Raw genomic sequence first — 27274 nt, 5'->3', positions numbered from 1 at the left:
CCAATCTGGAACTCGCCCCTCCCGTCTTTTCTTGCATCTGGTGTGCTTGATCGTGGTTTGTTCTCCTCGAAACCTCGAGGGATAGTTAAATGAACGAGGAAATTTTCACATCTATACTTCTCTCCACGTCTTCAAAGCAGAGGTGATCGTCCTGAGCTCAAGTTCAAGGGAGAAATAGATGTTTTCTTTCTCCATACTTTTTTTTTGTCTGGTCCGGTCGTGGACTGCAGTGCCGCCCGATGTCCACTCTTGGAGAAGAAAGCAATTAAAATCCTTCGAATCGTCTATGTCATTGACATTCATCCCTGGGGCTAAAAGCTTTCTAGAATTTCTTCCCAATTGCTCGGAAAACATCGCCTATTACAATGCACATCATGAAGGACTAAAACGTGTCGGTCAGCTTGGCGTGGTACGCCAATAGGGCGCTAGTGAGCGCCTATAATCGGCCATGCTGTCTTCCCGAAGATTTTGAATATGGTCAGTCAACTCTATATACGTGGTAATTAACGACCGAGAAATCATCGAATGTATTCGGCTTCTCAGTTTGTGTTTTTATTATATATATTTCGATTACTTTGTGTAAATCTACGACGCAAAGTGCATCTTTAAAGCATCAATATAAAGATCGTGTCTAATGGTTCGTGATTTGTAGGTTATTGTTAAACATGTTAAATAGAACGCAAATTGTGACTGCATGGTTATAGAACATTATTTTGAAAAGCATGATGGCGGTATATTTTTGCAGCCGATCGACCATGGCCAGCAGATGTTCGTCTAGCTATCAGCTATATGTAAGATCCATTTGATCACTCATGTTGGCGTTGGCGAAGGATTTTTGTTCAGCTTAAGAGGGATATATATAGAAAGAAGAAAATTCTAATCATAATTCCTCTAGTCATTTTTAAAGGACAAGTCCACTCCAACAAAGAGATGATTTGAATAAAAAGAGAAAAATCCAACAAGCTTAACACTGAAAATTTCATCAAAATTGGATGTAAAATAAGAAAGTTATGACAGTTTTAAGTTTCGCTTAATTTCACAAAACAATTATATGCACATCCCGGTCAGTATGCAAATGAGGGAACTGATGACATCACACACTCACTATTTCTTTTGTATTTTATTACATGAAATATGAAATATTCTAATTTTCTTCCGATTGTCCTGTGAAACAAAGTATTATTTCTCCTGGACATGTGGAATTACCGCATTGTATAACATTTAATGGTTCAGTCAAGTTGGTCCTTATTGTCAAATCTGTAAAAACTGAAATATTGTATAATTTAAACAATAAAAAAACAAAAGAAGTAGTGAATGAGGGACATCATCGATTCTCTCATTTGCATGTGACTAATTTGTGCATATAACTATTTTGTGAAAATAAGCAAACTTTTAAATGTCATTACTTTCTTATTTAACATCCAATTTTGATGAAATTTTCGGCATTATTCTTGTCTGATTTTTCGCTATTGATATAAATCAACGTTTTTCTGAGGTGGACTTGACCTTTGAACCCAATCTGAAGTAAACCTTGTTAGTATCCGCACTCTTTGAAATCAACATTTAAAAAAAACTAGCGTCACATGTCCCTGCCGTCTTACGTGTTATGTATAAGTGGAGGAAAGCTGCAAGACTGAAGTGACTGTTGTGTAATGATTGCTTTAATTGGCAACCTTTTCCACTCAGCATGCACGCATTGCGTTATGATCTGTCATAGCGACTCCATGCAGAGATTTTCAAGCCGGGTGCACTCTCCCCGTCATAAACAAGAATGGGCGAGTAAGTGTGACCGTTAAGGACAATATTACCATATTGTTTGAAAAATATATGTTTGCAGCATTATCAACAGTCATAGGAACATGAAGAATGCGGAAGATTGTCTAGAGATTGGGGGTGGGGGGGGGGGGGTAAAGATTATTTGATGTGATTGTAAAAAGACTGTAAATCGATAGTATTTTGTCCATGTCATCTTTCATTTTTTTTAAATGATAGATTTTAAACAGGGAAGCATTTATCAAAGCAGGTGAATGTCGTAATCCATTGAAATCTCTATATTCGATTGGCTTGGAGCATATTTGTCAGCGATAATCAGTGACAAGACCGGTTCATGAAACCCGCGCCAGATCTTAGTTGATATCTGGAGTAGATGTGAAAAGGTTTATAGGTAGACGAAATCGGGTAGAATATACGGTAATACGATATTCGTGCCATTATGTTTCAGACCAGAATACGAATGATAATGTTTTATCTAGATTACATAATTAGAATTTTACTTAACACCTAGAACCATGCAATCAAATGCTGACTTTGTATAAGAATCAGCATTAAAGTAATAATTTATGCATAATTATATTTTCTTGGGGTAACGAGCCTACTTGCTTGTAAAATAAGTTCCTTCGTTGTTTTTTTTAAACATTTTAATGTATTCCTTGAATTAAGTTATCGTGACCGTGAGTCGCCCAGTTTGTACTAGTGAGAAATAATATATCCTCGTGTGCATAGCAGTTTAAATGTTTGAAGCATCCTTGATCTGCCCGACGTAAATTGTCGGGGGTAAAATGATAAATGACGTCGAGTCGGGCGAGACGAGGCTAGCTGTTCCAGATTTTGATGTATGAATGAAATTCGTGTACATGGAGCACTTGGTAATGGCTACCCAACGCATTCCCGACCCCCCAAACAAGAGGTCGTTCATGCAAAGCTTTGTCAAAGAGTCGCCAAAGTAGAATAGGGGAGAGAAAAGAGGTGAACTTTGTCAGAGATTGATTTTATTTGGATCTTGGCTATTGACCGTGCAGTGCAGCAGTCTACGGTTCCCCCCTTTACCCATTCCTAACCCAAGGAGTCGAATATCGGACTGTCGGGTATTAAAGATATGGTGCTCAAGACATTCCAGGTCGCATTCTCGGCATTCGCCATCAAATTTTCCTGCTTCTCTTGTTTCTTCCTTTAATAATCACACTCTCTCATTTGATCCCTCGAATATCTTCTACCTCACAGTAACAAAGGTCTAAACTGATAAACACGCACTTGTCATCTATAATTTATCAAGAGCTGTCCGTTCTTTTCCTAGATAAATCGTAGATATCTTACTTTGTCTAAGAATAGTCAAATTTCAGCATTTTATGCTATAATTATACAGTTCTTTTTTTAAATTAAGCAATCCTAATGTTGTGAAAGTGTTCACTCTTTCCACACTTAACGTTTCTGTTATGCATTATGTGTTTGTTATAAAATCATATTGGTTCTCAATATATTATTAAGACAAATAATAAATATGCTACTGGTCTCGAAAATTTAAATATTGCCCAAAGTAAGAGTTAGTCATAGAATAGCCCCTGACTATTTGGAAGAATTATTGTTCTTGAATGCATTTAACGTTGTTCCGTGTCATTGAACTCCAATACAAACAACTTGCAAACGAAGCATATTTAAGGGTGAACACTTTGTTTTGGGCAATGAGCCTTTTGTCATGATAATGAATATGAATATTAAGATAATGACTCTGCGTTCCAATCGAGAAGGACACCTGCATTAGTTATTGGTCAGCCGAATTTTTGGAAAAAATTGGGAAATGCGAGATTGAAATTATCATGCTAATATAAGATATTTCTATTCCTACGTCTCTATAGCCAATCCTGAAATTAATTGTCGCCTTTTGGGCTGCGAGATATGATGAATGGCTTCAACTTTCTTGATTGACTGGGGGCTAATCCTCATGATATATGAGACGTTCAAAATGGTCACTTACATATCTGAGATCATAAATAGCCTGCGGACATCGGACCAACGCTACAGTCTCCATCACCGGTTATAATATTTCTTGCAACCTTTTGTTACTTCGCCTTTGCACTATTCTTGTACTGCGTTTTGTACGAACTGCTATCTGGCAGTATTCTCTTTTCTTTCTTCCTGAAAATTGATACTCTGTAGATAAAAAATTTGATATGGGAGAGAAAGAAATGTAGTTCATGACTTGTCTGTGACTTGCTATATTTCAAAACGTCGTTGCAAAATTTGATGTAACAAATCTCTATCTCAAGTGGCTAATGTGCCTACATTTATGACTTAGTCTAGGTATATATATGTATTTAGACTATTTACACATTTACTGAGAAGTTTAGAATCAGATGGGAGATTTCTGTCTTGCATCTGATCAATCAGCAACTCTCCATTTCTCGTTCTGCAATCTTGGGGACAAAGTATAAGGTTCTGTTATTTCCCTGGAGTGACTGCTAGTTCACCACCGGGAATGACCCTTCTTGATCTACCGAGGCGTCCGGTCCACATTCCAGACGGACACCGAGTGATGTGGGGGTCGATGGCACGTGCCGTAAGCTTTGATTCCATTCCATTCCACTTTTTTGTGTCTCCCAATTTTAGCTTCGGCCTCAGGGATCGACCATTTTTAGCGTGAAAGATGACAAATGGAAAATAAAAACAAAACAAAATAAAATAAATCACGAATTTGCATCGTGAACAGTGGGGACGTAAAACGATGGGGGGGGGGGGGGGTCCCTTGCAAAATTTAGAATTGTGATGGAAGATAATAATGTATGGTCCAGTTTACTTTGGTAATGTCAATAGGTGATTTCAAGTCCGGTGTTGGCCTTGGTGTTGGTGTTGAAATAAGGATTATTTTCCCTAGCTCCAAAAGTAATTCTGTGTTTGTAAACCTGATCCAGATCACATTATTGACATCTTAACAACTAGTGAGTGACTTTTCGGGACCATCTTCATTTTATGTTTTGTGTTATAATCGTGTGAAAATTGACCTATTACCAACACCAAAAGTTCAACACTGAACTTGAAATCACCCATTGTTAAAAGAAGACCGGATTTCAAATCACTGTCATTTGAATTTTGACAGGTACGTACGTTTGATGCCGGATCTCCACTATATAATTTTCATATAACAATTTGTGTATTATATACATGTATCTATTCATCAATTTATTTGCAAGAATGCCACTTAATCTAATTTCTGTTAAAAAATGACAATTTCTCGTCAAAAATTCTCTTACGCACTTAAATATAAAAAGAATTATCTCACCTAAATATACTGAATCTGTTGATTTTACACCTGTAGACATTTTCAAAATATCAAAAGTACTCCTCTCGTATAATTAGTTATGTTTTCAAGTTTGAGTAGATACTAGTCGTTTTTCGAGTGAAGTGCTGAAGAGCATGAATAATGTTTTCTTGAATTAGTCTGATAAGAAATAACAGAACAATATTGGGTGCTCTTAAAACCGCTATTTAATGCAAAAAATCCACTTATTCATCTCTAGTGGTTTTCGTCACCCCAAAATCGATGATGCAGTTCGACTTGGCTGGGATATGGGGCGAATTCTTAATTGAGCGAAAGTCTTCTTCCGGCCGAGTCTTGCATGCAGACGACGTATGTGGAGACGTCACTGCACTAGGTCTAACTTTGTTAGGTCTTTTTATTTCTAATGAAAGAGAACATTCTTTCGATGTAGTGTGGCTAAAACAAAATGAGACGAGCTATGGAGAAGCTATGGAGAAGGATAAACCACCACTCACCGGTACTTCAAATTGATGAAGAATTTTATTCTACACAGTCAAACTTGAACCTGCTTAGTGGGGTATCCTTTTCTTTACTTTTACTGCGGCAGCCCCCGCGGCCCCGTGGTAGCCCGAACATGATCGGAGGCGTCCAGGGGCTATCCACATGAGAGTACCGTATCGTACCTCAACTAGGAACAACGGTTTACTGCAGGCAGCAGTCGACACGAGTAAACTAAATGGCGGGGTAAATAGACTTGTGTCGGTCCAGAACTGAAAAGAGTTAGGCCTAGATTAGAGGTATGAATGTGTGGAATTAGCATTGTTTAATACTATATGGCTCAGTAAAGTTGGTCCTTATTGTCAAATATGTAAGGGACATCATCGACTGTCTCATTTGCATGTCGCTGAGTTGTGCATCTCTGTTTTGTGAAAAATAAGCCATTCCTTAAATGCCATTTCTTTCTCATTCTATATCTGATTTTGATGAAATTTTCAGCATTATGCTATTTTAATTTTTTTTCTATTTAATCGAACCAACATTTTTCTGGGATGGACTTGACTTTTAGCAACAATGACAATGTACGGTCTGATTTTTTTTATAAGATTCGAAGTTAGGATGTCGACTAGAGCTAGGCCTAACGTTAGGTCTATAGATCTAGATCTAGGCCTATGGTTTTATAAAAGACTAATAAAAAAATACTAGGCCTGGCCATAGACATGCTAGAGGTAATAACTTACTGTTAGATCTAGATCTAGACTTCTATATGTAAATGCATGGGTGCTTAATTTTGATTTTGATTTAGACCTGTCCTCTAGATCTGACGTTAGAGGTGGTAAGTTAGATCTAGCAGTGAGAGGTCTAAATTTAGATCTAGTCGAGATGGTTTAATTTCCACTTTGCTCTCTGGGACTTGAGACTTTAATTGGACTAGATCTAGTAATTAATATTTTTTTCATTCAAAATAAAAATTTGTCTAATAATCCAGACCATGTGGTGTTAGAAATGTAGCCTAACTGGAAAGAGGACAAAGTAATGAAATGTTGAACAGGCCAAATGGCAATTAGGCAAGACCCTATGGTTAGTATAGAAGACGTATAGCCCTTGGAAACCACCATGAAGGGTTCAGGCTGCCGCAGTAAATAGAGTAAATTATAGATGAACTTTGATTCGACCATGCAGACCAAGAAGAAACGGAAAGGGAATGAAGTGGATGTAGACCAATCTGCAATTTACCGGATTAGCAGCTGTGTGGATATGTGGTAAATGGTAGAATTTGGTAGATTTTTTTGGTATAACACTGCACAGAGAAGTTGTACCATCTGCATTGAACTATTTTTTATATTTATTTATATTTTTGTCGAGGAGGGGGTTGATTTTTTTTAAATTTTCATTTTGCTTTGCTACCAATGTCATTGTCTTGATATGAAACTAAAATCAATAATTTATATTCAGAGTGATTTGTAGCGAATTGAACTGGAAAATCTGTTGTACTTTGATTTTTAGCTTTGTCTTCAGACAGTGTATAAACTAAAGTGAGGCCTCTACCATAACTTTATCTTGTATTTAGTCCCTGTATGTTATTTTCCCCCGATTCTCCTCAGAATTCAGAAAATGTGTGCACTTTCATCATCATTTGAATGGTTTTCAGCAAGCAAGTTGAGAGAGATGTGTTATTGGTCTTCTGTTTATCAAGATTCCCATCAGATATTTTTTTCTCTATTCAAGACTTAGAACTACTACGCAACTATTGACCTATGAAGTTTAATTGGGAATGGTCATTTGGATATTTGGTTGAAAAACTAAAATATGTCTCTTTTTAAGTTGCACATTTTCTCTTTGATATGCCATCCTTTCTGGAAAGGAGTGTTGCCGCACATTCTCAATGGCAGCGAGGGCCCTGGACTCACTAGTACATGTGTTATTTGATTTTCAATTTTGCCCCAGTCTAAACACTAGATGAAGGACTTCTCATTTTACTTGGGTTAACTACTTGTACATAATATTGACAGTAGTGATTAGACTTCTTTCGTTTGACCCAAGGAGCATTTTTGGAACTATTAACCCTCATTTAGTATTTGTCAAATCTATCATGACCCTTGCAGGCTTACAAAGTAAAGTACAACAAGCATGCATCTGTAGAAAAAAATAGGGTGAATTGTGAATCTGTAATAGATTTAAATGAAAATGCCTGAGCCCTTTCTTTGGAATACAGATTAGCAGACATGTAGACTGAATTTCTATTGCTGCGGTGGCTGGTCCATCCAGTAGTCCACAGTAGATCTGTAAGCTTATTATTTAAGATGACTCTCTCCCAGTATATCAAGATCTGAGAAGATTACCTCTTCCTGGGGTTTTGAGGGTTTACCCCTCAATGTTCCATGTTATTGCGGAAACTCCTTTTGCAGAGAATGGATCATGCAGGAAGCTCTCATTGGCAATCAAGAAAGAACTGTTCCATTGAAATATTCTATTCCTGAATGTGATTCACCAGAAAGCTTGAAAAGGTATTTTGAAAGTTTATTAAAAACTCTTGTTATATAAGAAAGGCAGCAATCAGGATGTTTTGGGTGGATGTTCATTAACCCAGCATGTGTCCTGGTTTATACCCAATTGTACTTTAAACTACTTTCTCTTTAGACTTTAGTTTTCAATATTACTCCTACTTTGTGCCATTTCCTGAATGTTTTGCAACTTTCCATGGTCTACTTTCTTTCCTTCTTTGTATTTGAGTCAGAGTCTCGACCTATCACAAAAGTCCCACACAATTGTGAATTCCTGTGGGTAAAATGATACGGAGACAGGTCGAGCAGGCGAAGTAGGGGTGAAAGAAACATTGTTTGGGTGCATTGTATGGAGCAATGACATGTCTATTGTGAGTTGGAAAGCTCCTCTTGTTGACTTGGAAGTAATTTATTTTTTACCAAATACAGTTCACACCTTGCTTTCCAAGTGTCTCTTGCGAGTAAATTGCACAAGGAATTTTGGCCGAAAAATATAATTCTGTTCACAATTTCCCCTCACAGATTAGAGTACATACATGTAGGTAAGTTGGGAAATGCAGATGGACAGTTGGGAGAATGAATTCTTTGAGTGTTTGCTCTCAAACATCAAAACTTTATTCTAAAGCTGACAAAGGATGTTTACAGCCAGAATGTAAAGGCTATTTCAGGCCTGCCTAGTTTCTTTTGTATAATGACAGGGATAATACCACAGTGTAGGGTGGTAAATCTCCGCAAATCCCTGTATGCATTGTGAGTTTGCCCCTTTATCATTTGTTTGCCATCTCAGGAAAGGAAATTACTTTCTGGGTTTCATGAAAGAAAATTGTAAAAATTATTTTCAAAGCTTGAATTCAAGTAGCTTTCAGTCAAACATGCAATAAGATGTAAGAAATGTGTTTTGTTTTTTAAGTATTAGGCCTGTGAGTAGGCCTACATATCACAATAAAGTTTTAAACCGATGATTTACCTGCAATAAATTTATGAACCATTGAGATGATTGAGATTCTTGAAGAAGCACCAAATACTACCTCTTTGAGCAAAAAAATGCATATATTATGTACCTAACTTGATGGTCATGCCCAAATTTTGATCATAGCTACCTATTTTAGGAAGGTTTTACAACTCGTCTAGAACTTGGATATGAGATATTTCTATCTTAGGTTTAATTTTGGCAAACCATTAGTCTTTTAACTGTCCCTGTTGGAAAACCACTATGCTTATTTTGATAGAAAATAAGGCAGGAAAATACGTTAGTCTTTTGAGAGTAAAATTGATTGAAATGTAAGAAGGCCTAGTGGGAAATCATGAAGTAACTTTTAGTGAAAAATTAGCACATAATGGAATGACATTCAGAGAGAGAGGGAGGAAAGAGCTCATGCCGGAGCGGAGGGGAGGGAAAGGGATCACGCTTGGACAAGTTTGTGATCTCTGCACTGGGAAAAGATTCACCGATAGGTCGAAAATCATTTTAAAAATGGATCAATATTTTTTTTATATTGATGTAATACCCCTTTCATAAACCCAATTATGCGGCTAATAGCAGCATAATTTGGTCGTAAAATTGGAGGAGGACCAGAGTTATCCGCATTATAGCAGCATCGGGACAAGATTTTGAGTTTATGAACGCATTTCCAAATAATGCGGATAATTGCCATGGTGCGGTCACAAGGTCACCCTTTTCCAACACAACCGCATTGGAGGGGGCGTGTCCAGTTGTCATGACGATTATCCGCCTTTTTCAGGACGGGCGCTCGTAAAAATAATGCGGATAATTTTCGGAGTTTGTGAACGCAATTTTTATTGAATTATCCGCATTACTATTAGGCGGCTAATTGGAGGATAGGTTTATGAAAGGGGTATAAGATGTAGGCCTAGGTGAATACCAAAGGCATAAGCTCTAAATGTTTATGAATTATCCTATGTAAATATTTACGTTTAACATACTTTCACTGTGGTTTGGTGATTACAGAGGAAATGTTTGAGCACAAATATTGTATTGATTCCTGACGGAGAAAGGGAAACATTAAGTAAACACTCCACCTGGTAGTGGTACATGTCAAGAGCAATAGGATTGCCTTATTAAACCTGTATGTAGGATGAAATCCAATTAGATTGAGAGCACTCAATGTTGCCCAAGGTAATGTAAATATGTATCAGGGTTTGATAAAAGAAATACCACTATGGTCGAACTATCCTGAGCTGGAGGACAGAAGCCAATCAGGAAGAAAGTAGAAAGTTAGTATGTGAAAACTTAAGGCGGGGTTGGGGGGAGGAAATAAGTTTAGAGAGGATGGAACCGGGGATGAAGGATGTTTTTTAAAGTTCAGAAAAAAAAGGGAGAACAGGAGATGGAGGAAAAGTGAGAGAGAACAACAACAAGAGATGACAAATCAGTAGAATAGTAAACATGAAAAATACTTTAAAACTTTGCTTTTTGAATCAAGAATATGAAATGATAGAATGTAAATCATGAAAATAAGTTTTGTGCTATTTTGTTTTACATGTTCTTGGAGATCAAAGAAGGTACTTTAAAAGAGTCTCCATTTAATAACAGATCTTGCAATAATAAGTGAGATATCACTTGATATTAGAATGTCTTTTAATGAGTCAATTTGCCCGAAACTTGAAATAGGATCATTTTGATACACAAGGGGACATAACTGTCAAATGAGAAAGTCTGAACTCCCTGGTGTCGCGACTCAATTATCCGTTTGCAGCCTTGTATAGTGACATGAGGTTACATGTGAACAAATAGAGACACAGATACAGTTACAACCCCAGTGCAAATACATGCTAGCAGATAATAGCTGGGAGTCAACAATACCAGACTTATGTTACCAAGTTTTCTTTTGACAAACTGATGAGAATTTGAAGGTTATGAATGCAAGACTGGGGCAAATTGGAAGGGGCGAAGATGCATATGTACATACATTCAAGGACTATTTGAGCTGAATATGGAGGAACTATGCTTTCCAGTTAATTGGATGTATTGTGACGAAAATGTGCTACGAGATAAATTGAATTATATCTGAGTCATTATGATTGGTATCATTTACCTACATGTAGTACCGGTTACTTCACTCACCTGCCCCCTACATTTACACTCCACACTACATAGCCTACATAATTGTAGACCTATGGTACTTAAAAAGCTATATTTCTGACCTTGTCCAAGCTAGACCGTTTAGATGAGGACTATGAATGAATGAATGTCTTTGGATGATTTAAGAAGTGGAAAAGTGATTTAAAATAAATTAAGTTTTTGTATAGGCCTACATGTATGGAGCATATTAAAGCAGTTTGGAGAAAGAATTAGATCCAGAGGTTAATACCAGAGTTGTCGTGCAACTCATATTTAAATCATATTGATATCCTTTCCATAGACAGACTTGTAGTACTTAGTGATGATTTATTCAGTATTGGTTGTGAATGTCATTCTGGAATGACACTCGGGCTAAACCTGACGTACTGTCGAGATATTAATGACAATTATGTAGCAATTAGCACCAAGGGCAAAGGCATCTTTAACCTTAGCATGCATTTCAACACCAAGTAACATTTGCAACTTTGGTAACATTACAAGAAGGGCAGATCTTCAGCACTGGGGCTTCTGTGCATGCAACGAGTATGTAAGACCAACCATGGATCGGCGACATAGAGGCTGTTCTCACTACGTTCCTAAAACTAGTTTACTGGAAACTAGTTTAGTGGAAACTAGTTTAACGCGTAGTGAGAACGGTCAAAGCGGTCTTGGAAGCGATCTTCCAAACCAGTTTGGAAAACCACCTCGCGATGTAGATTTCAAGATCGCTTTGCCTCGTTAAAGTGGTTTTAGCGTGAGTGAGGACACAACCGTTCTTCGGGAAGCGATCTTCGCACATTTTGAGCGCGCTACTCCACACGACAGGTGTAGAATGCCTATGCTGCGGTTTCGAATTTCGCGCGAAACGTGTCACCCCACTGAGAGCGTTTCCATAGCAACAAGAGCGCTTTACGTGAAGTGATTTTGAAAACCACTTTCGTGTGATCAAGTGAGAACGCTAGCAAAGCGATCTTCCCAAGTGTTCTCCTGAATCGGTTTCCAGTAAACTAGTTTTAGAAAGCGTAATGAGAACGGCCTCATAGACCTCATGGTCCAACATAACTCACTCTCCACACTGTCCATGCACTCATGCTCCGTTGATGCTGCAATCTTGCCTCTTGTCCTTTCAAGATTGAGGGCTGGATGGTTTGATTTCCAATAGCTACACCTGTATACATCTCGCTTAGAATGTTCAAACATTGAGATATTGGTTAACTTCTTGGTACCATATGGAGTAGTGTGATTTATCACTGCCACAAGTCATGAAATTGCAAATGTCCATGTTGGTTACAGTGATCACAGTGTCTTCATTAACAGTTTCAATTCAGTTTTCTTTGATAAATGCTCATTTACAAAATATTTTTTTTTTAATTATACATCGTTTCTTTTCTTGTTTTTATGATATTTGCAGATTGAAGATGTACATGTATCTGAGATCCTTCTTCAAGTGCCTCACATTTTCAGAGAACCACTGTTAAAAAGGAATACATGGGACTACCAATTTTGGATTACATCTGGATTGAGAGTGCACTTTCACAGAGGGAGTCCACTGCATAGGTGAGCAGAGATGAACTCCAACACCAATGCTAGAATGATCAACAGTGGTGTTCATTCCACCAGTGAACCTGGCCCCACCCCTCCCCCTTTACCTCCCGGTGGACCCCCTAGCCTGATGGCAACGGGGGCATCTTTTCCCCCATCATCAGTGGGCGGTGCCCCTGGTGGGGTAATGGGTGGTGGCGGTGGGCCTGGAGTTACCAGGACGGGACAGTCCAGTGGATTTGGGGTGTGGTGCGAGAGGTGTAACAGTCGGCTGGTCGAGCTGAAGAAGCAGGCCGTGAGATTGATGGTCATGCATCCAAACCTCATGAAATTGGCAATGAAGGTAAGACCTAATTCCTGTAAAATCTTTTAACTCAGGACTTTGCAAAGATCTTGAGTATATTTGTGGTACTCAGATGCCAGATGATACACCGATCAACATGTTGTAAATGCTTTAACAAAGGGACTTTGATGAAACGAAATGAACAGTCCGCTCCCATTTATTTTCATCTTCATTAGATGTAGAACTATTATGTACACGTTCCTCCATAATGTGAACTTCATCTTCATAGCTAACATATTTCTATATTAGAATAGATGTATTTTTCAAAGGTACATGTATATAGGATGAAGAGTGAAGAGATCTTGCTTCCTATATCCAATGCAAGTGCATCAAATATCTACTCTCTCAGCTTATTAAACTGAATAGTGCTATTATATGCGTAGGCCTGTGTTTGTGTGAGACATATTTTATGTATGATTGTGGAAGTGGTCATTACATTTGTTTTTAATTTTTTTTATGGGACATATATTTTTGCACACACTATTTGGGGGGGGGGTTAAAGTCTTTTAGTTGTGTGATTAAATTAATAAAGGTTGGTTGGATAAGGTTATGATAAGTTACATACATTTCTGATGTGAAAAATTGAACATACTTGTAGGGTCATGTAAAGTTCCTAATAGTTGCCATCTCTCTTCCGGAAGCACATACCAAAGCAATAGATTGAGCCAACATTACCTGTGCTGATACCCAGAAGCCTTTTCTACATGCCATTAAAGATAATACATATCTATTTAACCTTCTTCATTGTGGTCCTAATGTGTGTTCCTTAGATACGAATGGTAGATAATGACATGCAGACCCCAAAGGAAGGGAATGAAGCCTGTATTGATTCAGGTGTTGTGGTCGCTATCAATGATGGTCTCAGAATGTCTTTGCTTGGATTAACTCACCTATAGATAAACCACAGTCGCACCAACGAAACCGACTCCAGACCGTCCGATGGTATGTCATTGGAAAACAACACGATGGCTTTGGTCGGTCTGGGGTCGGTTTCGCCGTTGTGACTGTAGTCCTTGCATATTCTGCTTTTTGAAATTTAGTTTATTAAGCCAGCAACATGCATATGAGGTATATGTCATGGACCGCTCCTTGACGAGACCATTTAGAGAAACCATGATGATATCCATTGTATTAACCCATTGGCGTCTGAATGATGTTGTTACAAGTATGTTTTCCATTGACACTAGCCAGCATTTATAAGGGAGCTCGTCCTCCAACGTGTTAACCAGCAGAATCAGTGCATGTGTGGAGGGATATTTTTCTTTTGCATACGTAGTGTATACATCACCATTCCCAAATTGATGAAGCATTGATCATCATCATGTGGGATGATGGATGCCCCATGAGGATGGATGAGGACTGATAATCTGTATTCAAAAGGCTCTTCATATTAGAGCACATGGCTAGTAATGTTGATACCTTCATGTGTAGCTCTATTTTTATATTGAATATAAACTATAGAGAGATTCATATCCACCCAGTCACAAGTTTTCTTCTTCAAGCTGCACTGCCTCCTTCAATTCTAAAGATTCTGGCAGGTGCAATACACATTTAAATAACGAACACCCTCCTCTTCTACAAAAAGTTGGTTTTAACATGCATAGGTTGTAACTGTCCTACACATGATATATAAGTATTTGCATCCTTTCCGATGGATGGAGTGTTTTCCAACTGCATTACACCTGCACTGAATAAATAGTTCAATGTATAGTTTGCAGAAGTCCAAGTATTGATATCAACAGTTACATGTCGTTTACTGATTGTATATTTTGTCACAAAACACAGGATTAAAAAAACGCCCCACAGAATCGGTATCAAAAACTGAAGCCCCCAATCGTTGAGAATTATATAGAATAATTTCAAACAACAATGACTTAAAACTAAAACATGGGTTTAGTGAATGTGAACCGTTTCTATAATACGAAGGAAGGCACCTATTGCTAGAATGGGTTTTTAAATGTGCATCGGATGGAGGGGTCAGTCAACTGCATAGACCGTGCCTTGAATGCAAGCGCCCCAATTGAATAGTGGTCATTAGCTAGCCAATGGGCAATATGATCTCCCCCAGGGGAGTGATGTTACATTCATGAAGTATTACTCCTTGGCACAGTGACTGGCTGATTCAAATGGATTCAGCTTAAATCACTCATTAATTCTTTGACTGTCCATCCTATGTCCTTGCTTGAAATATCATCTTTTATTATGCTCTCTCTTCATTCTTCCCTTCTATAGGCCTATATATAATTCAACTTTCATCACTTGAATACTGGCTACTTGTACAAAGATTAGAAAGATTGATGAATAACTTCAACTTTCTGGCTCTACGTTTATTAATCTGGTTGTATATGTATTTATATCTTCCTTTGAAAAGCTCAGACTTGTCATTAAAAAAAATAATTGAATTTTAATTCTTTTCTCTTCCTTGCCCTTTTCTGTGATTGAACTTTCCTTCATTGGCATGCTGGATTTGTTGATTTTGTTTCTTTGTTAATAACATTATTTCACTTGTTGTTGATCTGAGTGGCGTATAACAATTTCTGTCAGGAAAAATGGGTCAAGGGTCACCAAAATAGAAGAAAATGGCATGCAATTGTATTTAGTAAAGGGGGAGTCCAAGGCCCTTTCACTGCCCATGGGTCCACCCCCGATTCATACATGTAGTACTTTTTTTGCTTTGCTTTTTGTGTCAATGTTGTGTGCTCATTTAAAATGAGGACCTTTCTTATGAAAAAAGCGGGGGTTTCAATAATTATTCATCTCTGTCTGGATTACAGTATTTTAATCTTCTTTCATGGGGTATCTGTAACCTTTATTTCTTTTCTCTCCTGCTTATCTTGTTATTACTTTTGAAGATTAATTGATCATTCCAGCAAATTGGTTTTCTGATTAATCTGATTTTGTTATTGAAGACAATTTTTTTTTAATGGAATAGTAAGAAATCAGTGTTTGTATAAAAAGCAATCTTTATATTCTGATTGACTTCCTTTGTAATCTTTATTCGATGGTATTTGGAGGATCCTGATTTTCTTATTCATCAAATTTTGAATAATTGATTTGTTATTCGATGAACTTATTATTATTTTACTAAGAGAGGATATCCTCTCATTACAGGTGCCTTCCCAAAAAAAAACCCTTAATTCTATCTCTTTCATTTTTGTCTCCATTCTTAGCTTTTTATTCTTATTTGTGATGCTTCATGTTTTATAGAACATAAACATCGATTGTGACATCATTCTTTTGAAAAATCTCAAGGCTGGTGATGCTCAACATTATCACAATGAAGCCACTAGAGATTGGAAGAATGTTGTTTTTTTTATAAAAGGGGGAGGGGTGAGGGATAAGCCTTTTTTTATGAAATCAAAGAAAATGGACAGGTACCAATAACAATAAGATAAATGAAAATGCATCAGCACATGGCGGTTAATGAAGAAGAATGTATTGGAAGAAAGAACGTGATAGAGCCTTGAAGAGAGGTGGGTGGGGTGGAAGTTAAAATGAGAGAATTAAAGAGAGAAAGAAAATGTTTGTGGGTGTTTCTGAAGGGGGGAGGTGCAACAGCAAGTTTGGCATAACCAGCAAAGCCATAAAAGGGTGACAGATTTTGTGACAACTTGCTAGAGTCCCAGCTTAGAAATAAAAGAAAAAAGAAACTCTAATGTAAATCCTTCACTTTTAGGAATTCTACACTTAATTGGCTTGATGGAGAAGGTTCAGAATCTGCACCGTTCGCATGATGGAGGATAATACAGTGGGCGGAGCTCCCATTAGGGAAATGTTTCTCTCTTTTTTGTCTTCATGATAATCTATGTTAAATAGCTTGTATTTTGTTGCCATGGTGTTTCATGTAGAGTATGAGTTAACTACATCAAGTGAGTCACTATTATCTTACATTATCTGAGGTGGGGGCTGCACATAGTCATGTGACCACACAGAAGACAGGTCATGTGATTAAAAAAGATGAATTTGATAGACCTTACACGAAAATAGAACATTGGTTGTAACTCCTTTTGATTTAATTACTTAATTGGGTGTGATAATTATGACCTTTCATGGATCATCTTGTCATCATACTGTGTGTATCTTTTAATTATGTGACTCATCTTATGTAGTTTCCCCCTCCTCACTCTTTACCTCCTTCTGTGACTGGAACAGAAAATAAGTTTTTACTGGGCAATTCCATAAAATAATCAACCTTTTTGTACGTCCGACCGCCATTTTTATCAAGTTTTACTTCACTTCATAAACTGACCAAGTCATGGTCATTAGAGAGCATTACAGACTGTCAAAAGAACAAGAAATCAGAGACAGAAAATTTCATGAAGGTCCCACATAAAGGGGGTCGGATGTACATATTTTATGGAATTGCCCTACTGCAAAATTAGTTTCTATTCTTAGTATTGGGCTGAGCAATTTGTTAGCATCCTTGAAATGTTTCTCCAGATGAGCAAGTGAGATGAATTAACTGCAATTAGAGTTGCTGGATAAGTTTTGATTTAATTGTGATGCTATCCAGCAGGCAAAGAGATCAGTTCTAACCAAGTAATATACAGGTTGCAGAGTAAGGGCAGTTTCTTCCATTTAATAGATAGAACCAGAGAAATGATCAAAATCCAGATGTATTCAACCTTGCATTCAGAAATTAGTCTGGTTGTTCCAATCTTTAATCAAACCAATACTTTATAAGAATATACTATGTTGAACTTTCAAAGTGTTTTTTTTATTTTCGCGATGAAAGGAAATTTACTGACAGTGAAAAATATGTGGTAAAATATGTCGTCATCAAATACAGCATTTGTTATGTAGGAGTCAAGGGCCACAACAAATATGACAGGGTGGTGGGAAGACCCATGCAATGGACGGTCATATTGTGCACATTTCTTGAAAAAAAAATGGTGGTCTGAAGCCCCCCCCCAAAAAAAAAAGAAGTTTTGTGGGTTGTGGCCCATGCCATTTATCTCGTGAACTGTTCAGAAGAGCAGAGGGAAAAATTAAATAGGAATAATTAAAACAAAGGAAACACATTGTGTTTTGTATGCAATTAACAAAGAAATTGGTTGGTATAATTCCTGTGGGATGAAAATAATGAATTTAAAAAATTTAAATACCTACATTGATTGACGGAATCTTGTAATGATAATCAGGTTTATATCCCCAAGACTACAAGTCCATGTTCATGGCCTTCCCAGTCGCCCTGTAGTTTATCAATTTCGTTCAATTAGGGAAATGGGTATGTCAGAGGACCGCAGCACAATCTCTCGTTCGGTTGGCCGGAATGGCAGGCTCGCTCTCGAACCCTGCTACACACACAGGGCAGGCAATTGGTAGGCGTGTACGGTTCAGGTTAAGTGCAATAGGTTTACATCCTCTTTCTCTTTATCCAATTACTGTTCAGAAGATCTTATGGATCTACCAGCAACATTGCCTTTGCCTCGGTGTCATACCCCATCAGACTCTATTTGATAATTGGTGCCCTTCACTCGGAGATGCCGTCAAATAACGTTCTTAGAATGATCCCACCGTACATATCTCTTTAGCGAGAGTTGGTTTGATTTGTTCTGACTTTTTCTTTCATTTCTCTGTATGAAAGAAAACCTTTGGTGAGAATAATCATAAACAGATGGGGAAAACATATAGGTAAACAAGACCTGTCGTAACTTGAAAAAACGCTTTGAATGTTTAGCTATCATCTCTGGTCTTCTTTGTCATGTAAATTTTTCCAGATGAAGCACATTTTTATGGCATCTGTTTCATAATGAGAACGTATCATTTTCAAAAAGATGGGGTCGATGAAGCTAAAAACTGATAAAGCGCTGGATTGTTTGAGTACAGTGTACATGTGGTTTGACTGTCACATGTGGTATGATTTCATTCCCCAAGATGGATTTACACTTGATGAAAGACAAGCTTGAAAGGTAGCCCCTTTTCTCATTCTCTCATGACATGACTACAGGGTGACTCATAAAAACGTTTTCAATAATTTTGGTTGTATAGGGCTAACGAAGTTTAATATATGAGAATGGCCGCTCTATCAGGAATCATGATCGTGGAGCGTTGTGGCCCAGTGGATTAGTCTTCTGACTTTTAAACAGAGGGTCGTGGGTTCGAATCCCAGCCATGGCGTAATTTCCTTCAGCAATAAATGTATCTACATTGTGCTGCACTCAACCCAGGTGAGGTGAATGGGTACCCGGCAGGATTAATTCATTGAATGCTCTGAGCGCTGAAAGGCTGCTCGAGCTAAAGCCGGGGTAATAATAATAATAAACAATGCGCCTCGGAATAGAATATTTCTAGATAGATGGCACTATACAAATACCTATTATTATTATTATTATGATGATGACGTTTTCCTCATTGTTAAAGTAAAATTGATATATGATTTATGGTAACTTTGCCAGAATTTCTCATACAAACCTTGGTTTTAATGGGCTGCTTAGCCTTGTTACCATGGTAGTTGCCACAGTGACAAATTTACCACAAATGTCAGTCCCCTGTCATGAAATGGGGGGGGGGGGGTGGCCTTTAATAACAATAACAAATTATAACTGCAAATTCTTCCATGTCTGACTGATGGCATGTCCTGATTTTACTATCCTGAGGTAAATTGAAAGTATTTTGTGCAGTATTTCTTTTGAGACACTGTGTATCTCATCACAGGCAGAGTATCAATATTCAAGAGTATATCATGTAATGCCCCGCCAGATATAAAAAGCCGGAGAAGAGAAATCAAATCTGGACTTGATTTTAAGGGCTGTGCTCCCCTGAAACTGAACTTTAGTAAATCCCTGATAATGGAAAATTTAGATATCATGATCCAGCCAGTAATTCTCTCCATATTTTGGGATAAATTCTCTCTTTTTGAAGTAATGGAAATATGGGAAAAGTCTGATAAAATACCAGGTAAGTATAAAATAGGAAAATAATCGAAAAGGGCACCCTTTGAATGCCCAGCATTTTCTGTTGTTTTAATCTTTAAGAAAAATGATTGTTGTCATACTTGTGGGAATTATCGTATCTTTTATTTTATAATACTAACCAATATGCCCATATCTGGCAGATTGTGTTTTTTAATAGTTAAGACTTGAAATAAAGAATTAAAATGTTCAGGTTGAACATTTTAATTGAACGTATAGAAAACTTTGCAAATTATTTACATGTATTTATCTTTTCACGTTCTTATACACTGTCTGTATATTTGGTAAATCATGGACTTACTAGGTCCATGGGTAAATTGAGTCTTGGTTGCTGTTTGTTTTCAAAATGGATTTTTTGTGATTAAGACAAACATTCACTAAATATTGTATTGGATATATCTGAAAGAATTTTTTATGTTTTTTCTTGCACATTTCATTGATGCTTTTGCTTTTGATTAGTTGCATTGCAAGTACATTTCATTGATACTTGTATAAAATGGGTTACTCAAGTAGTCTACTATGGCTGAGTTTTAAATTCAACTTCTAGACTGCAGTCACAAAACAAGTATGTGGAATGTCTTTCCATCTGTAACATTAAAAAAAAAAATTCAGTGCTCTGAACCCCCCCCCCCCCCGTGCAATTTTACATTACTCTTGGATCAATCAAATGCATTATATTTCAATTCAAAGTAAACAAGTACTGTATGCATCAAAGTATATTCTATATTTTTTTGCCCCTTGCAAGAAAGTAATAGCATTTTGTTTGACATTTATGTTTTCAAGTTTTTTACTGATCATGATATCCACTGCATATACGAATTATGACTCATATGAGTTTATTCTTCTGAACAAGTTTACTCCTGTGCTCCTGCTATTCTTTCTACATTCCCTAATGATGTATGACATATCCTTTAAATTTGCCAGTATCAAATTTCCAGGTGCTCTTTCCCTTTCTACCCATGAATCTTTAACCCAGAAAGTGAGCCCTCGCACTAGAAGTGAACCACTCAAACGGACCCATGGGCATTTTTGTGTTATGATTAGGGTAAATGTACCAATCATTAGGTGTCCTGATTACTTACCAGCGTGGATCTCCATCTATTAGAAATCTCTCCCCCTTTTTGAACGGAAACGAGCGTTTTAGTACGGCACAGGTATCGCAAATTCCAGGAGGACGGAGCCTTCCCGTTTTGATGGCGTTTGTATTTCATTATTTTCATTTCATTTTGGGATGTTTTTGTGTGGTATTAGTCATTTCTCTCTGGGATTGGAGCTGTGGATGATTGTGGATGGGACATGGGGGAATAATGGAGCGGGGATGGTAAACTCTGAAATGGACAACTGTTTATCTTGTTGCCATGTTGTACGTGTTGATGAAGATGGAATGGTTGGAGAGGGGGTGAAAAGGAGAGAAGGGGAGAGAGAGATATTGAAATAAAAAGTGATAGGGGTAAGAGAGCTGTAGACAGATTGATAGAGAGTATTTAAAAGAAAGAAGTAATATAGTCCCATTCTCATTACAGTTTAAAACTAGTTCAGTGGAAACTATTTTAACCCGCAATGGGAACTCTCGAAGCGATCTTGGAAACCATCTTCCAAACCAGTTTGGAAAACCATCTCTTGATGCTTTCAAGACCGCTTTGCCTTGTTAAACTAGTTATGGCTTAGGTGCAGACACAATCGTTCTTCAGGAAGCAATCTTCACACATTTTGGGCGTGCTATTCCACACACTGTGTTTAAAATGCCTATGCTTCGGTTTCAAAGTTCACATGAAACATGTGACCCGACTGAGAGTGTTCCCAAAGCAACAAAACCGTTTTATGTGCAGTGGTTCTGAAAACCAGTTCAGGAGATGGTGATGGAATGCTAGCAAAGCGATCTTCCAAGCTCTTTTCTTAAACCGGTTTAAGTGACACCAATCCAAGAAAGTATACTGAGAACGGGATCTCGACCTACTTGTAGATTTGATGTAAAGAATGAGATATAGGCAGGTAACAACTACATTTTAAGGGGAGGGGAAGAGCTTTTAAAAGAAATGAAGTCGGTGACAAAAGATGTACGATACTCTTAGAATTAATTCATAAAAAGGAAGACGACTTGAATATATTGTTCACAATAGTCTTGCAAATAATGATGAAATAATCTCCCATTGTCGGTTGATGCAAAATTCATAATTCAGAGTTATAGAGGGAATGTATGACAGGGGCACGATACAGTGAGAGGAGAATGAGTCCCAGTAGCGATTTTCATCTTAAGGAGCCAGAATAAAAGCAAATAGATGGACAATTCTGCAATCATATTCCTTAGGGTTTTTTTCTTTTGAAAACTGATCATTTCACAATGTATTTTCATTCAAGCCTCCCATTTCTTGCTGTGGCACAGGAGACCTTGTGCCAGAAGCTTGGATAACATGAAATATATGAAATTCACTATGTTCTGCCAATGTTATGTGACCTCTTTCTCTGGGTCATGGATAATGCAATGATCTTGACTTTATTTGGCTCCAAACCTTTTTTCATCAGAATAAGGGGGGAAAATATGGCGTAAACACGAAACTGTAGAAGCCAGGTTCAGCCCGAGGTGCCTCGCGAGAAAAAATTGTATCGGGAGCATGCCACTTACGGCATTTCCAATCATTTGGATATAAAGTGAAAGTGAAATGTTATTTATGATTACGCTGTTTTGGAATCCGTGTAAGCACTCTGTGAAGATAATGTGATTTTTTTTGCCCCACTTTCCTCGGCTTTGTATTGTAGTGCAGGTATGAGTCACATTTTCTGCTGGTAGAGGATCCGAGATATTCTGATCTTCCATTTCATACCTGTCTGTACTGATGTGGGAGATATATAATTGGCATATGGACACCCATGGCTTTCTAGGTTTGAGGAGACAGGTGCACGCACACTCTTACACCTTGAACCTGAGTATGGTGGGATTCTTTAAGAGAAGTGCTGTGGATACATAGCATTCCAGAAATAGTATGAACATGAATGGAGAAGGACCCAAGCTCATCAATGTGTTGTAAGAATGTTGTAGGTTTAGAATGTAAAAACTAAAATAACAAATGCAACTAACATGTAGGCCTATTGAGAATGGAAGGATTTGACCATCGTAGAGTAATATGTGGTAGAGATATCAGTTATTACACAAGTAGGATACCGTAATTGTTAAATTTGTGATATAAAATGTTAATCTTTCTGGCTTGATACTTCAAGTTGACAGGGTATAGGCCTTTATTTATTTAAATTTAAGATACACACTGATTTTTTTTCTTGTATTAATAAGGTAAAGAGTCATTGACATAAAATTTTGAATTTCACCTTCCAAATATTTCAAAAATTCTCATAAATACACCATCTCTTGTAAAGACACGCAATTATTTGCTTCGTTGGAGATTTAATCAGACTATAAATTGTTATGAATGTGGGTATTTCTTTCGTTCATGGTTGTCTCTTTATCATCTGGAAAACTTGTTCATAATAGTTGGCGCTTATTGTAATAATGGTGAATAAGTATTTTCGGAATCCTAAGCTTGGCCTCAGGGCCTCAATCACAGTCATATAATCAGGCTAGTTAACCTCTTTTGCTTGTTGGTATTGTAACATGGCCACCCTGTTAATAGCAACCACATTGCCCACAACAAACGGCCTCCACACTTGATAGTTATAGGGCTTTGCATTGAACCTGACAATGCATTTCATTGTCCCTCCAAGGCTGAAGTTTAATCACCATCTAAATGGTTTTATTAAATCTGTATTTAAAAAAATGAAATTGATCATCAATAAAGAAAAAAATGAAAATATAAGAGAGTAGGCTTCTTAAAGTGGATGCCTTTCATCAATTTGTAGAAATAAATTTTTCAAATAAAATTGAAACCAAATTTTTTTAAATTTTTTTAACAGGGGAAAAGATGTTAATCACATTCAATAAATATGAATTTACAGCTATTAAAAGAAAGTGCCCAAACAGGGATTATATTTGTTGTTTTATGCGAGCCATCATGTATTTGAAATTAGATTCATTTTTCCATTCCAATGATGTACTCCATCTTTCTATGTGAAGTTCCTTAAAAGCAAGATGTGTATGTGCATTCCAGTATAAGGGTTTCAATTGATTTTTAAAAATATTTTTCGCCCTTTTCTGGCTCCCATTCTATGAGGCTTCAATCTTCAATAGGTAAAGTGTAATACATTCAAGTAGGTCAGTTCAACTTGTTAACCCCTGTTCATTCATTTCAAAATGCTTTATTCTTCCAACAAAATCAATGCCAAAACCATTTCTCTGATAATCCTTCACTTTGATGGAATACCCCGAAGTGAGGTCTTATCCAATTTTTATCTCCCATTTTATTCAGACCTGGAATATCGGGAGTGATCAAAATATCATTCAAGAGTTTGGAATTTGATGTCAGTGTACATTTCTATCAAATATGAATGCGTATTGTCCATGAACAGAGAAAGTTCAACAATAGTGACTGTATTATGCGCAATATTTAGATAGTACATGTAACTGGAACTACCTTTTGATACAATTTTCTATCCAAGCAAGACGTACAATGGAGTACTTTATAGGAAATGGATACTCTTTTGTGCATAGGCTCTGGAGTAAATGGTCTAGTAGTAATTTGTGGTTACCAGTGCATTGTTCAAGTTGCTATTTAATATTTGCTCTTGGGTTGAGGCACCTTTCTTCGTGTGGGCTGCCACAAAATTTGTCTTGTTTGCATCTTTTTTCCCTTCCAGAGTGAAAAGAATACCTCAAAATTGAAATGGTTTGTACATGACTTTGGAAGGTCATATCAATTTATCTAGCAAAGTTCTTTTGTTGGAATTTTTGGATTATAATGAGATTGTTTGAGCTGCAGATAAGATACAAATTACTTTGTAATTGCAGAAGCAATGTTTTTCAAATGTGCATTTGATATCTTTATATGAATTATTGGGTATTATTCATGAGAGGGATGATTTAAAATATGAAAAGGATTCGAAGATCTGAAAATGACAGTGTTCTTGTTATATCAAGGAAATGTCTAAAAGACAGAAAAACATTGAAGAAATTGAATGACCCCACATAGTACTTTTCTATTGTAAAGCAAGTGTTAAATGCGCCCTTTTCCATCGCCCTTTAGCATGTTTAGGTGAAAGCAAAGCAGTCCAAAAGAGCATCGACTTAACCCCAGGCTCCAGACGAAAAATAAGTAGGCAAGAAAGAGTGAAGTTGTAATTTCCGCTCACTTCTTTCTTTTACTTGTGAAAGGTCCTCCAGCTCTCTGCTACTTTACACTATAGGTCAGACACCACATGGCCATTTTACATTGTTACTTTATTATTTAAAGTTGACAAGCTCCTTCATTCAGAGACAGGAAAGTTTGGCAATTGCTTTGAAAAAATTTCTTTGCTGTGAATTAGCAAAATTGCCAATTTGCAGATGGTGAAAGGGATTAGGGGTGCTTTATTTACAGGTAATTATATTAAATTGGAATAATGGGGGTAAATGAACCGATTACAGGGGTGCATGAATAAGAGGCAGCAAAAGAGGGATTTGCAGGCAGATCATATGTGATAATCCCTCAAGCTAATCTTTTTGTTAGAATATAGCTGAGATTGGCTGATGGCAATTTGCTCCTATTATGTCGGAAAAACCTTTTCTTGTATTGTCTGAAAGACTTACAAACAAGTTGTTTGTGGAAAGTTTCGAAACTTGTTCCTTAAAAGTTGCATAGATGTAGAAAAAAAAACGTAATGAGGGAAGGTTGGGTGAAAGGAAAGAATGAGGGTACAGAGATAGCCAAGATGGGATTGCAAAAGCTTCTGAATGTTTCCAAAATCGGGAACATAGTTAATTGCAGCATAAGAATAACCACACAAATAAATAAGTGGTCCATCTAAAGATACATATAAGAAATCAAGAAGATGGCATCAGGAATGATACGATGATTGGTGGTGACAATGCATCACCTTGAAGGCTACAGGAAGTAATTTTCAGATCTTCAATAATTATCCTTTTCATCAATCACTTCCCCAATATTGGAAACTGGAAAAGAGGTTAATTCACAGACACCGCAGTCTCTCCCAATCACCATGAGTACCACGTCTCCCTCCATACTGCTCTAACAAGCCAGGAATGCAAGGTATAAGGAGAACAAAGTGCTAGGAATAGAGGGGAAACGGTCGCAAACATTGGTGTCTAATGTCCGTCCCCTCTGCGTTTAGATTGAAGTTTGAATTGGATCCCTTTGAAAGGTATTGTCAAATACCAGAACAAGGGGAAGACCCCCTGCCTCTGGCTGCCTCCAGACATCTCGTGAAAAGAAACAGAGTCACACTTGGTCAAGGGTAGCTGTATAACAGGAGAACATGAACTTGATGTAATTATCAACGCCATCTCTTATTGTGCAGGTGCCAGCGGAACCAGGGGGAAGGGATTTAATGTAAATATGAATTATGATGGGTGACTCATATCAATTTTTACACATGGCAGAGCTACATGGTCAGAACTCTCCTACCATTGCCAATATTATAGCTTGGCAATCGCCTACTAGAGCCACAGATCCCTGATTGCCTTAAAGGAACATGTCAGTGCTTTGAGACCTCACTCTTATCTCAGTCGGAAACTGTGGAAGGAATAGTGGTATGAAAAGAGATCAGAAAGGGGGGAGGGGGGTATTTTATTGGTATTTACTGATTTGCTTCCTTATTATGCATTATTGATAATTATTAGTTTGTGTATTATAATACTTGCTACACACAATCAGAGACTTTGAGCATCTTAGGTCAAATTAGCCACTTCATCTAATGCCATTTGGTCTATCCAAAGTCTAGACCTTCTGGTGATATACTGATATATCCCATTTACAAAACGGGTCTCATTGTAATCTATTATGCTTTTCTTACTTATGTAACCACAAGGTCCAGTTTGTCTGTCTGGTAATATAGACTTGGCTGTATGAAACAGAGTGGTTAAGCCTAAGTACATGAATGTTGTAAGTGACTATAGCCTGGCAGTAAATTTTACCCTGCCTTTTGTCTACTAACAATAATATTGGAGATTCCGTATGACATGAGATCAACATTTAATTGACCGATAGGATTAGATTAAGTGGAGATTAAACCTTTAATCCTTTTTCTTTTTTACAATATATATTATTTTCATAAGAAAAAATATATTGAAATATCTGTATGCTCTGATTCAATATGTTAAAAAGACATTACCACAAGACTCCATTTCAAAATCCCCCCATTGTATGTCAGTAATGAAATATGAACCAAATGAATACAAGTCATTCGTCAAAGGGAGACATACTAAGGCAGATCTCAATTCAATTCGAAGGCCAAGAAAGGGAAATTCTAGATGCTATT

At 37.2% G+C, this 27274-nt stretch overlaps 1 long non-coding RNA gene across 1 annotated transcript; it reads left to right on the top strand.

The window, feature by feature from the left end:
* Positions 1-5435: 5435 nt before the first annotated feature.
* LOC135154793 (uncharacterized) lies at positions 5436-17907 on the top strand. Its single transcript, XR_010294235.1, has 3 exons — positions 5436-5549; positions 6713-6792; positions 12528-17907. It is a non-coding gene; the product is annotated as an uncharacterized LOC135154793 (long non-coding RNA).
* Positions 17908-27274: the final 9367 nt, after the last annotated feature.

The sequence above is a fragment of the Lytechinus pictus genome, chromosome 7 (assembly GCF_037042905.1).
Source record: "Lytechinus pictus isolate F3 Inbred chromosome 7, Lp3.0, whole genome shotgun sequence".
Classification (NCBI taxonomy): Eukaryota; Metazoa; Echinodermata; class Echinoidea; order Temnopleuroida; family Toxopneustidae; genus Lytechinus; species Lytechinus pictus.
Note: the sequence above shows the minus strand (reverse complement) of the source record. Positions and strands in the feature narration are given on the sequence as shown.